The 14,648-nt window shown below is 39.4% G+C and overlaps 1 long non-coding RNA gene across 2 annotated transcripts; it reads right to left on the reverse strand.

Annotated features, from left to right (window-relative positions):
• Positions 1–558: 558 nt before the first annotated feature.
• Positions 559–5,672, reverse strand: LOC138805400 (uncharacterized). 2 transcript variants are annotated; one of them, XR_011365530.1, is made up of 3 exons: positions 5,148–5,672; positions 744–1,044; positions 559–636 (listed from the first exon to the last, which is right to left on the reverse strand). It is a non-coding gene; the product is annotated as an uncharacterized lncRNA (long non-coding RNA). The 2 variants fall into 2 exon arrangements; XR_011365531.1 differs by lacking the exon at positions 5,148–5,672 and adding an exon at positions 4,058–4,091.
• Between the last annotated feature and the right edge of the window lie 8,976 nt (positions 5,673–14,648).

The following is a 14,648-nucleotide window of genomic DNA, read 5'->3' on the forward strand; positions in this document are numbered from 1 at the left end:
AGACACCAAGATACTTCAAGAGACATAAGCCCCTCCTCTTATCAGACTTGCCAACCCAGAAAAACACCTGTTCTCAATATATGCTTAGCCATGAGTGGCTCACCCCTCTCATCTCTCAGCAATCTTCTCTTTTCCCTCAGAAAGATGAAAAGTAGTTCGAAAGTCTCTTCAACTCTTGTACAAAACATACCTATAGCATGAGATTCTCAGCATTGAGAAGGATGTCGTAACTACACCTGCCTTCATACTGCTGGTTCACCTTCTGAAACTTCTCAACCCTTTCTTCAATGATACTGCTGTCTGCTGTCTGTAGAACTGTTTTCCATCAGTACCAGCTATCCACACAGCTCCTTATAGTCTTCATTCAACAGGATCCATGAACTGAGTGTCTTCAATCTCCTCTTTTAGTTTTCTTTTTGTCGGTTGTGGGGCTGGAACTCTGACCCTGGGTACTGTCCTTCAATTCTTCAGTTCAAGGCTAGCGCTCTACCACTTGAGCCACAGTGCCAGTTTTTGGCTTTTTCTGTTTATGTGTCTGTGAGGAATTGAACCCTCGGACTCATGCATCTGAAGCAAGTACTATACCACTGAGCCACCTTCTGAGCCCCCTTCAATCTCCTCTTTGCTGATAGTCACCTGCATGGAAAAATGCAATTGGATATTTAAAATTGCCAACAAAAAGTGCCCTTCCCTCCAATTAATGGATTGTGAATTCAGTTTTGTTAGCATCTTGAAGGACTTACATCTTTTTCTTCCTCTTAGAAACCTAAGGTTTAGCATGATCAGATATACTTTTGCTGAAGTAACAAATTTAGGTGGCCAACAGATCCTTTACTCATTTCACATCTATTACTAGCAGGTTACATCAAACATAAACAAGAAAGGCTTAATAAATTAAGCACCACATAAAATTCTTCTGCAAATATTCTATCTGTTCCTGTGCCAACATCATGTCCTTCTCTGGAATATGTGGCTCAGGTTGGCCTTCATAGTTGGAAGTTCTTTCAAATGCAGAGTCCTGTGAACCAACGACTTCTCTAGTTCCTACATTTAAACACAAAAAAGAGGGTTTATTTTTTTTTAAACCTTCAATACAAGCTGCTGCTTTTCCCCACACCTAACCTAATCTTTGATTAAACTCAATGGGAGGGGCCCAGCCAAGGAGAGGGATCTTAGAAATGAGAAACAGCCTTAGTCTCCTGAAGACCTACCTAGGTGGTCAGCTTCAACCTGAGTTGCTCTCAAAACAACATTGATTTCTTCAACTCCCCTTATCATTGCCTCAAGTTCGTCTTTCATGTTTCTATAACTCACTGTTATTTAACATATAGCTCAACACTCCAACTTAGTGGATAGTGAAGTTAAATAATTACTTGAAATTTAATTATCTTATATTTATAAGGTTATACAAAGTGAAACCTCATTCTAAACTGAGAAATGCATTCTTGCTAAAGTAGTCATTGCATAATCATTTCTCTTCTACTGGAGTTATTGTTTGGCTTTTTATTTTTATTTTTATTTTTGTTGTCCATGAAGCTTGAACTTTGGGCCTGGCCCCTGTACCTGTGCTTCTTTGAGCTCAAGGCTAGCTCTCTATCACTTGAGCCATAGGGTCACTTCCACTTATTTTTGAGTAGCTTATTGAAGAGTCTCAAGAACCACTATCCTCAATTCTCAAGTTCCTGAGTAGTTAATATTACAGGCATGAGCCAAGCCACTAGCACCTGCCTTGGGCTAACGTTCTAAATGAAATTGTGTAAGAAAAAAATTGTCTGTTAGTAAGGATCAGTAAAAAATTCCCTCTGACTTTGGAAACATTTTTTCTTGGTTTGTGTAGTTTTCTTGCTGGTGGCAATCAAATTCAGAATTTCATGCAAACTAGGCATACTATCACTAGCCATACCTGGAGTTATTTTGTGTTCTATTTATTTTAATTTTGGAGGCTGATTCTAGGACTTGAACTCGGGGTCTGGGCACTGTCCCTAAGCATTTTTGCTTAAGGTTACTACTATGCCACTAAAGCTACAGCTGTGTTTCCAACTTTTTGATTGTTAATTGGAGATAAGCCACATAGATTTTTCTCCCTTGGGTCAGCTTTGAACAAAGATTCTTAAACTTCAGCCTCTTGACTGGCTAGGATTATAGACTTGAGCCACTAGCATACACTTATGTCTTTAAAAAATATCCATTAGTAACAATAATAAATGACTTATTATTACTACAGGATCACACCTACAATGCTACCTACTTGAGAGGCTGAGATCTGTAGATCATGGTGTAAATACATCATGGTTAGACAATTCAAAGTTCATTAATTTTTGTATGTGCTGGCCCTAAGGATTGAGGGCTTCAATTCAAAGCTTGAGCACTATTTTTGAGCCATAGTACCACTTCCAGGTTTTTCATAGTAGTTTTTCAAAGTAGTTCATAGGACTACTGGACTTTTCTGCCCAGGCTGGCTTTGAACTGCCATTTGTATCCTCCTGAGTAGGATTTAACCAGAAAAGCCACACTGAAGGTGCATACATGCTCAAATGGTAAATGCTAACCTTGGCTGGAAAAAGTTAAGAGGATTCAAGCCCCAGTATTGGCACATATACACTTATATGAATGCATGTGCATACACACACACACACACACACACACACACACACACACACACACACACACACACAAAACAAAAAAACCAGACTCCTATACCAAGTACCCCAGGATGAAAAAAAGGTAAAAATAACAAATTATAAGATGGATGATTATTTTAAGTAGCTTCAATAGTTACTAACATGGCTATATTGTGGCTTAGGTGGTAGAATGCTTTCCTCCCATACACCAGTTCAATTCCCCATGTTGTTCAAACCAAACCAAACGAACATAAACACACCAAGAAGCATATCCTACAAAAGATATATAATACTATGTAACAAACATTAATTATTAAAAATAACTGAAAAACAGCTAAATACAGCTATGTCAAAATCATGCATGGGGGGCTGAGAAGGTGGCTCAGTGGTAGAGCGCTTGTCTTGCATGCTTGAGGCCCTGGGTTCGATTGCCCAGCACCACATAAACAAAAAGAAAAAAGCCAGAAGTAGCTCTGTGGCTCAAGTGGCAGAGCACTAGCCTTGAGCTGAAGAGCTGAGGGACAGTGCCCAGGCCCAGAGTTCAGGCCCCATGACCGGACCCAAAAAAAAATCATTCATGGGAATACTCAATATCTAAAGAATGTATTGTTTTCTATCAAATCAATCTATAAATTGAATGCAATTTTCTGAGAAGTCTTATCAGGACTTTTTATAGTTTCAGGCTGGATAGCTTAGGAAAAATGAGACCTGGAAAATGACATCTAGGAACTCTGATAGAAACAATACATTTAGAAACATACATGCACTATCTTCTTTGCTTCTAACTCAGGGTGCGTTCATCATCTTAAGGATAAGCATCTGTTCTATGGCAAAAATATATGCATTCTTTCCTGTAAGAAATACACTAAAGGGGCTGCGAAGGTGGCTCAGTGTTAGAGTGCTTGCCTTGCATGCATGAGGCCATGGGTTCGATTACTCAACACCACATAAGAAAAAAGAAAAAAGCCAGAAGTGGCGCTGGGGCTCAAGTGGTAGAACACTAGCCTTGAGCTGAAGATCTGAGGGACCGCGGCCAGGCCCAGAGTTCAGGCCCCATGACTGGACCCTCCCCCCGATAAAAAGAAATACACTAAAGACTGAATCACCAAATAACCAAGAACTCAGATGGTGTAACCCCAGAGTGATTAAGAGCAAAGATAAACACCTATATATATGGCTTTATGACAGGACTTGCTTTTATTATATAAATGCCCCTGATGTCAAAGAGCTCTTTGCGTCTACCGTTAAGAGCACTCACACTCTGAGTGTGCCTCTGTCTTTCTGTTTATCTGCTTATCTGTTTGTTTGCTTGCTAACTCAATAAAACATTGCCAAGTTTTCTTACCATGGTGACTACTCTGCAAATTTTTATTCTGTGACCAAGGACCCTAAGTCAAGAGTTCCTACTTATAGAGGGAAACTTCCCCAAACCTCACCTGGACCCAGTGACTGTTGTTCCTCAAAGTTATGAGTTGAGTTGCTGAGTGGTAGAGTGCTTGCCTTAAATGCAAGAGACTCGGTGTTTGGTCCCCACTAACAGAGGAGAGGAAGGATTTCTAAAGATCAAAAGACACAAAGAATATGAAAGAACAATTTTGGGGACACACCATAACTCAAAATGAGGATTTGTTATACTAAAGCCTAGTAATCAAGACAATCTGGTATTACAGCTGAAGAAAAAGTATTACATAGGGTAGAGAACTGAGAACAAGCCTATGTAGAATCCTGAGATTTGACATTAGACTATTCAATAAATAGCTATTTGGAATAGCTAGCTATTTATATGGAATAAGATACAAAATAGACCTTAACTTAAAGCCATAGCAAACAATTCCTAAAAACAAAGGTAGAAAGCAACACTTAAAAGCTTTAAGAATGAAATAAGAGTGCATTTTAAGAATGGAGATTTTCCCCAAGGAAATGAATACAAAGGTAGGAAAATATCAATAAGTTTACATTACAGCAACACCTTGGTTGAGTAAGTAACATCAAAAAAAATATAAACATCCTCTCTTAAGACTGAAGACATTTAAATAGTATGTATTCAACAAAGGAACATTTCAATCAAGAAGATGACAGATAGGATACATGATATTGAATAAAATATCTGAGCATGCAATTCACAAGAAAAGGCATATGTGATGTGGCAAGATTTATGAAAAATATTCTGTCAGGAACAATAAAGAGATACCACACTTGTCAGACTAGGGAAAAGTTAAAAATATACTGGACAATACCAAATGATTGGAGAAGGATTATATAAGAATATATGTGGATATGGATACAAACTTTATCATTATGCAAACTGCATATAGAGGAGTAAAAGTTATCAAACACTACTGACTAAAATTCATGAAGAAAATGTTCATACATAATATGAAGGACATCACATTTAATATGCACTGTCATAAGTATTTGTGATGATTTTTAGTACACTGGAAAATTTTTCAAGGAAGAAAAAAGGGGGTAAGAAGCCTTAATAAGGACCCTCATTTGTGAAATAACTTCAAGTACCCCACTACTTACTAGTTCGTAATGTTTTCTTTTTTGTTTTGCAATTCAGTTCCCACAGGGCAAGGGCAGGAGAGGAACAGCTTCCTTTGAATTGGGGTCATCTGCAAATGGTACCTGCATCTAGGACAACACAAATCATGAAGCTAGAGGTTTGCAAGATTAAGAAAAACAGGCTAATGGCCATGACCTCTTTGTGGAAGGGGAAGCACTGGATGGGGTGAGCAACAGTATCCCCTGCTCAGGACTCATAATCCCAGTATATAGGCTATAGTTGGGAAGGGTGGTGGACATACTCCAAGCTCCAATGTGCCATCTCTTCTGCCCTCTAGAGCCCACCCTTAGTCCAACTGGCACCACATAGGCACAATCATGTGTCCACATTCCATGAATGGGTTCCCATAGAATGGCAGGGTGGGAGCAATCTTTACATGAAAATGGATATATCTCAGATGGCACTGTCTCTGAGGCTGACAAATCATGAATAAAGAGTTCCTTTACATGATCAAGAAGAGGTCCTCACTATGAAGTCACTGTACAAGGTAAACGACTAGTTAGGGAGGTAGCAACATACCCAGATCCAAGTTAATAACCCCAGGCTACAAAGGCATTACAGGGGTATGGACACAGGGCCTGGCCCAATATGCCCACAATCAGGCCTATCTGGCATCATGTATGTGCCCTCTTATGAAAGTGTGTACTGGGGCATAGGCCTATCAGAAGGGACCAGCAAGACAGTTGTCCACATGGTGAAGAGCAAGCTACCAGGCATGACCTCTCTTTAGCAGTAGTAAGCACTATTTAGGAAGGTAGGCAGCACCCCAAGTTCCAGGCGTATAAGCCCGACTCCACAGGCCTGTGAAAGGGATGTTTTATAGTCTCCAACCCCAGCCTTTTTCTCTTGGGTCCAAAAACACCTAGGACCTATCCAATTTAAAAATAGGTTAAGTGCTTTCATGGGAAAATGTGTATACACATGCACAAAATCCCTGACCCATGATTTCATTTTCACAGGACAGAGGAGGGAATGGAATCACTTTGAATTGAAGGCCTCCCAAGGCTACACTGAAATTAACCAGCTAAGGAAAAAGGACAAGCTATGGCTTCCCTTCTTCTGGATGCAATATATTGCACAACAAGGCCACTCTGGCACCACATTTGTGCCCTCCTGTGAATGTGTATACACACATGCACAACACATATCACAACTGGATTCCCACAGTTCCAACCGGGAGTGGAACCACTTACTGAGAAGGACATAGGCACATATAGCTGCACCTGGGCTGACTCATACCAGGAAGCCAGAGGTCCCAAAGTGAAGAAAAACTGGCCGCCTTGTATGGCTTCCCTGTAACCGGATAAGCCCTGGTTAGAAAGTGCAGCACCATGCCAAACTCCAGCCCTGTAATCCCAAGCAGCACAGGCCATACTCTGCAAGGGAGACATGAAAGATCTACTCTCTAAGCCTTTCTTCCCTTGGGCTGGCATCAGCACCCAAGTGGGAAAATCTTGCCACAGGTCCTTGTGTTCCACAAACTGGTGTATACACAAGCACAATGATATACTCACTCAACCCCACACAAATATTCAGTTACCACAAAGGGAGAGTGGTCCTATTTGCATAGAAACTAGGGCATCTGGAATGGCACTGTCACCTGGGCCTTCAGAGAAGGACCTGCAAGATGTTAGTCCAAGAGGGAAAGAACAGGGATTTGGGCATGCTCTCCCTGTAGGAGGAGGAGCACTGGTTGTGGAGGGTGGACGCATGCCCACTTCGAATCCCACAACCCTGGGCTATACAGGACACAGCTAAATAGCAAAACAGGACAACTTGTAGTCAAGGAATCTCCAAGTCTTCTTTCACTTGGGTACTATAATATATAGTACACAACCAGTCAAATCTGACACTATGTACATGCCTTAGTGTGAATGTGTGTACATACATGCACAACTGCTCACCAGTGATTTGGTTCCCACAGTGTGGCAGGAGAGGTCTAACATAAAATGAAATGGGGGGCATGTGGGATGGCATCTGTTGTGGCCTGGCACAGATCAGGAATTTAGATTTCCTTAAGGTAAACAAGAGGCTCTCAATCATGTATTCACTTTAGCAGGTGAAGCACTAGTTAGGGAATATGTTGGAAGCATCCCCTGCTCCAGACCAATAATCCTAGGATACACAGGCATATGCTGGGTAGGTATGTGGGGCCACTGGAGCACCGTGTATGTACATTACTTCAAATGTCTGCAAACCCTCTCACACTTGACTCTTTTGGCATAGAGGATGAGTAGGATGAACTTACTTCAAATCACATGTATCCAGGATGGCACCCCCAACTGGGCCCACAGGACCACGAAGAGATCATGAAGCTGAAGTTGAAGGAGCCCTTGGGTATGACTGCCCTGTTAAGAGGTGAAACACTGGTTGAGAAGGGTATCAGCATCTGCAGCTCCAAGCCCATAACCTCAGCCTACACAAGTCATAGCCTGGGAGGCATGAAAAACCATGCCTCGAATGAACATTAGATGCTACATGAATGAGAAAATTTCCATCCATCATAATCACAGCCATATAATGTATATTATCTAACTATTTGAAGTAGGTGGAACATGGGTTTTTCTTGTAATTTTCAAAAATATAAAAATTAAGATCTTTTTTGTTTTTGGTTTGTTTCTTTTTTTCTTTTGTTTTATCTTGTTTTGTTTTGTTTTTGTGCCTGTCTTGGCACTTCAAATCAAGATCAAAGTGCTGTTCCAAAACCTCTTTGTGCTGAAGGTTAGCCCTGTACAAATTGAGCCACAGCAGTATTTCCAGCCTTCTCTGAGTAGTTTGTTGGAGATAAGAGTCTCATGAACTTTTCTGCCATGGCTGGCTTCAAACCACAATCCTCATTTCACAGCCTCCTCACTAATTAGAATTACAGGCCTCATGGATAGTTTTTTAAAACAGTTGTACAATGTATCAATTGGTTTTTACAATGCCTCTTAGACTTTGTCATAGTTTCCATCGACTCTTCTAATCTATAAAAACCCCACCCATCCCCTTTCTTTCCTAGTTCCATTTAGACATATGTGCATTGAATCTTATGTTGTATTTTCCAAGCCATCTACTCCCTATTCCTTTGCCTCTTTCCATGTCTCCTTTAACACCTACCCAAGGACAAGATAAGCTTCATCTTTTTACTGTTCGCATATGATATTGTTACATCAGAGAGGTTACAACATACAATTGAGTCATTATGTCGAAAATGAACTTTAAAACTTTGGTGCAGAGGGGGCTCGCAGGGGAGGATTAGGGGGGGTGGGGGAGGATGGGAAGGGATGGGAAGGGGACAAAAAGAAGGAGCCTAAAATGCTTGATAAGAAATGTACTCATTATCTTGCCCATGTAATTGTAACCCCTCTGTACAATACTTTCACAAAAAAAATTAATACAACATAAAATTTTACTGCTTTCTGTACTATATAGTCTGAACTCATATATAATTAATGGTCATGTGTTTTACTTTTTTCAAATTTCATGTTCATATTTTAGATCTAATATTACATATGAAAGGTTTTACACTCAATTTCTCTTTCTGAGTCTTTCAACATCCCTTGCACATGACCATGCATGTGTGTGTATGTGTATGTGTGTGTGTGTGTGTGTGTGTGTGCGCACACACACACACACATGCTAGTTCAGGTTGACAAATGCAGAGCCTTATTCACTTTTTGCTTTTTTCCTCAAGGCTAGTACTTTACCACTTAAACTACAAATTACTTCCTGCATTTTGATGGGTACTTAGAGATAATTTTCCTTAGTAACTGGTATTATTATGTATGAACCACCCAGTTCAACATATTATCACACTCTAAAGTCATTTTCAACTTCCCAATTTTTAAAGGAAATTATTGATAGGGCTTAAAACTCCAAATAAACCAGTAATCTACTGTAACTTTTGCATTCCCTTTTTCATGCCAATTAGATTATAGATAGCCTATTATCTTTGAATGCATAGTCTTTGATATCACAAAAATTATGTTCCTAAATACACCTTTTTCCTATCATACTTTTTCCTTTTTGGCTGTCATTTATGTGGCATTTATTATTATTTGTACCTGGAAGAAACATTGCATACTTGTACTTTTGTTTTCCAAAAGTCTAAAATATTTGTCTAAAATATTTGTAAGTCAAATACAACTGAGTTATTTCTAACTGCCTTTGGAATATAAAGAAAATTTCATTGTATGTATGTTTATATATGTATATATGGTACGTATGCAGGTATATGTGTATATATATATATATATATATCACATTTTTTGATCCATTCATCTATTGAAGGACATATGGTTTGGATCAATATCTTAGCTATATTAAATATTGCTGTTATAATCATAGTTGTGCTGGTAGCCTGAGTATGGCCTTGTTTGTGATCCTTTGGTAAATGCCCCAAAGTGGGATTTCTGGTTCATAGGGGAGCTGAAATGTACTCATTACCTTGCTCATGAACTGTAACCCCTCTATACCGCATTTTTAGAATTAAAAAAGTACAAAAAAAGACAGAAGCAAAGCCAAGAATGTGCTGAACCTGGCTGTCACTCATGAATGCTCACAGATGGCTAGGAGAAGGGCCAGGCTAGTGGTACTATGACAGGCTTGGCTTTGGCTTCTTCTTCAAAATGAGAAGTGAACAACAGGAGACTATTTTGTAACTAATCAACACTCAATTAGCTAGGGGTAGAAAACAAAACAATAACAAAAAAGAAATATAAAGAAAACTAAAATATAAAGAAATCTGTGTTTAAGAGCATAGGGAGTTTTAGGCTCATGATTTGGGTATGATGTCAACTTAGCTCATCTCAGAGAAAACAAATGTAAAAACCCAATGAATTATTTTTAACATACCTCTTAATTTTTCTATCCCCAATTTTCTTGTCTTCTGTTCTTGATTCTTGAACAGATAACCATTTGAGGGGATGTCGTGGATAGATGAGTATGGAGGAAGCATCAGCAAACATGGAAAAGCAAATCCGGCCATACCTATATAGAGTGTCCATCCAAACTGTTCGGCCATTTATGCATAGATAAATCCAACTTTTGCAGAAAAAAGAATAAGTCCTTGAAACATCTGTTCAGCTAGCTTCTTCCCCTTGTAAACCTGGTTGTAACCCGGCGTCCAGCCCATGAGGGCTGTGGAAGTGGTTGAGTCAAGGAGTATTGCATACTCCTGAATGGTTCGCTTTCAGGGTAACTGGAGGCAAGGAGCCAAGATTGGGATCTGGTAAATTGCTCTAAGCCTTGCTTTTGAGGGTTAATGGCTGCGGCTGCCCATACTGGCTGCGTCTCCATGGCGACGGCATTTTATCAGCCTCTTTTCATTCTTTTCTAACACCTGAAATGGCACCAATTTAGACATTTTAAGATATTACTTCACTCATCCCACTTTCACCTATGCAATCTTGTAGAGGTCCAGTAGTGTCCCAATCTGGGCAGATTTTAATCCTGGTGGTCTTGTAAATGCTGCCACAGTTTTACAGTTTCTCATACAAGACTGGTTAAGGATCTCGTACTTCCTAAAGAGGCAAATGAAGGGATTTTTAAATGCTATCCAACTTCCATATTGAACCACATAAATATCAAATCCCAAGGTCAAGTTATAGTTTTTTTTTTCATTTCTTCAACAGAAAAAGCCAATCCCAAAACGAATTATAGTTCTTGAAAATCAAGCTGCATAATGAGCATAGAAATTTAGGGAGTTTTTCAAAACGTAAGATTTTGATTGTTTGAATGCTTACTTCCCTGCCAATGAATATGTTAAAACATTATCTCCAATCAGGATAAATTGCAAATATTGTACTTATGTTTGTAAATAGGAATAAGTAAGGACATGAAGGGAATTTGTCATGCAAGACATAACGACTTATACATCTCAGGGGTGGGGGTAGGCGGGTGGGAGGATTGGGGGGGCAGGTGGAGGATGGGAAGGAATGGAAAGGGGAAACAAAGGAGGAGGCTACAATGCTTGATAAGAAATATACTCATTACCTTGCCCATGTAATTGTAACCCCTCTGTATGGTATTTTCACAATTAAAAAAAAAAGAAAGCAAGACAAGTTGTGAGGCCTCTCCTTACTCATCTCGTAAGCTTCTCCTGACAGAACTGATGTTGGATTTGTCTCAGATAATACAAAAAATTCGAAAATCAGCTTTGCCAATCAAACAGGTACTGTGGATGATTAGTACAATATATTGATTGCACAGTTTCAGTCTGTAGGCTAACACAAGGTGCTACAGCTGGCTCTGGCTTTAGATCTTAAACTAATGTTAGTGTTGCCACTAGAGTGGGCTCCAAAAAGAGTCAAAAACATTCTAAAAGTCTCAAAGTGCCTAACAATCACACAAAAACTTACTTTGTGAGTTGGTCCTAAGGTATGAAGTTCAAACTGGAGTTGGGAAGAATTTCATTGTGTCTAGAGCCCATGAGGACTTCACACCTACTGAACCTGTTTAGGATTTCTAGTGTTAATGACCAACTGTCCATTCCCTGGAGAGCAGCAGAGCTTGGGTTTTCCAGTGCCTGGGGGAATGCTGTTACACTGTACGTGGTTCATATCTATGCAATGTATTAGAACAACGAGCTCTTTTCCAAATAATCCTGTTTGATTAAAGTCTCACAATCTGCTATAAGCTATCCTTGCTCTGTCTATATATAGGTTAGGGAAACTCCTTTCAGATAGAATCAGGTGCCCCCTTCATAAATATTAATTCTTTTTCTCATGCAGCAAATAGTTGAAGTTGGATTAAGAGAATATTTTTTTCATTCAAAAGTAGAGGCACAAAAAAAGATTCCGAAGATACCACAGCTGTAAACAGCACACACTAAAGGGCCAGCCTAAGCCAGCATCTTCATGGCACATAAAATGTGGTGCTGAAAGTAACCAGTGAGGGTGCTTCTCTGATCTGAGCACTCCATTTTCAGGCTCTATTTCCAATGCTTTTCCTGCAGGTCAAGAGTTTCACATTATTAGAATTGGCACTCATATTTTGAACAGATAGTTCAGTGCCAGGTGGATGTTGGCAAACATCCAGTAGATGGTCGGCAGAGTTAGGCTGCATATTTTGAAGAATTCACCAACTCCAACAAGTCTAAGTGTAGGATACCTTGTAAAAGACTCATCTGTACCCAAGTCACAATGTCTATATTTACTCCATGATACCCTTATGGCATTAGGGATATGTAAAATTACTCTAGGGAGATATCTGTTATTCCTATAACAGGTAAAATCTTTCCTCCATTACTTATTGTGATCAGAAATGCATAATGATTCCTATTAGTGTATGTGGACAATTTGTAAATTGTAGCTTTATTTAATATATCATTGATTCTTTTTTTTTTTTTTTTGGTCCGGTTGTGGGGCCTGAGCTCTGGGCCTGGGCACTGTCCCTCAGCTCTTCAGCTCAAGGCTAGCGCTCTACCACTTGAGCCACAGTGCCACTTCCGGGTTTTGTCTTCTTTTTTATGTGGTGCCGAGGAATCGAACCCAGGGCCTCATGCATGCAAGGCAAGCGCTCTACCACTGAGCTACCTTCCCAACCCTATATCGTTGATTCTTAAAAACATCAAATGGATATTTGAATCATTTCACAAGATTACTTTCTGAGTACTTGAAACAACTGCTGGCTTCAGGGAGACTTCTAGTCGATGAGACAAGCAGGATCGCTCTGGCTCCAAAGGCCCCACATGTGTACACAAGGGCAGCACTTGTGGTGAGTAAATATTTCCACTCACAGAGCTTCTCTCTCTCTGACCACAATTCCAGTCATCTTCTCCTGGACACTGTCTCCAGGTATTCCAGTATGCCCTAAGTTGTGAATGGTCCTTGTTTTTCTAGCCCATAAAAATTGAAGAGCTAAAATGTAAAATAAAACACTACATTACAGACAACATAAAAGAAGAAACATCTTATTTAGACAGTAAGCTACTGATTAAAACTTCAAATAAATCAGTAAATAAGAGCAAAATTTGACAAATGGGGTTACACTGAATTAAAAATGTGGCACAACACAATAAACAGTAACTAGGGTGAATAGATGGCTTATAGATTAGCTTAACATCAGCCAAGAACTTAATTATCAGAATATGAAGGAAGGTTAGAAATCTAAACTCTTAAGTAATGTTAATGAACACATTGGCAAGCAAATTTAAAGATATTCCTGACATCTGGAAGTATATGGGGCCAATTAAAATACAAAAATAGATGCTCAACATCCTTGGCATAAAGGAAATGCAAAGCCAAAGACATTGAATTTTTCACACTTCAATGACAATGTCTATCACCAAGAACACAAATAAAAATGCTGGCAAAATGAAGTAAAGTGATCACTTATACACAATTCATAGGAATATCATTTCATACTATGGAAATATATGTAGTTTCTCACAAATTATAAATAGCTGGATGCTTGTGGCTCACGCCTGTAATCTTAGCTACTCAGGAGGCTGAGATCTGAGGAATGCGGTTCAAAGCCAGCCTGAGCAGGAAAATCTGTGAGACTCTATTTTTTTTTTTGGGGGGGGGGTCCTGTCGTGGGACCTGAACTCTGGGCCTGGGCGCTGTCCCTCAGCTCTTCAGCTCAAGGCTAGAGCTCTACCACTTGAGCCACAGCTCCACTTCTGGCTTTTTTCTTTTTGCTTATGTGGTGCTGAGGAATCGAACCCAGGGCCTCATGCATGCAAGGCAAGCCCTCTACCATTGAGCTACCTTCCCAGCCCCTGTGAGATACTTACCTCCAAAAATCCACTAGAAAATCAGAAGTGGCACTGTGGCTCAATCTGTAGAGCACTCTTCTTGAGCTGAAGAGTCCAGGGACAGCACCCAAACTCAGAGTTCAAGCCCCATAACTGACAAAAAACCCACAAAAACGATAAATAGATTGAAGATATGAATCAATACCACTACCTTATGAGATTGAGGTTCATTGCATATGTACATGTATGTGTATAAATAAACCCTCTATAGAATTAACATATGCTGCTAAGAATGAAAAAGTAAGTTTTACAATTATATAATATAAGGAGTATACAAGATTAAAGGGCCAGTGGAAACCTCATTAAAAATTTTTCCTACATCAAATACAGTGAAAATGGGTTATACTTTGGGAGAGGGACATACAAAGCAACAAAGAAATCATCTTATGAATATGTTAGAAACAATAGCATGAAAGAAAAACCATTTGAATCCTGATCTAGAGGTTCATTTCTCCTAAAATCAACTTATCTGACCATTTCTGCTTGTCTCAGACATATACTAGTTATTGCAAATTATGTAATTGTAACCCCTTTGTATGATATTTTCACAATAAATAAAAGTTTTTCCTTCTACAATCTATAGTACATTTGCTGATTTGTTTAAACAGCAATGCACATTTTCTGATACGTAGTATGTGATTATGGGCAAGTACATCATCATGTGCATGGAAGGTTTCTACATTTGCAGAGTGTGTACACATCTCTGAAGTAGCTCTGCTCT

This window comes from Dipodomys merriami, unplaced genomic scaffold (genome assembly GCF_024711535.1).
Source record: "Dipodomys merriami isolate MVZ:Mamm:240054 unplaced genomic scaffold, mDipMer1.0.p SCAF_3915, whole genome shotgun sequence".
NCBI lineage: Eukaryota > Metazoa > Chordata > Mammalia > Rodentia > Heteromyidae > Dipodomys > Dipodomys merriami.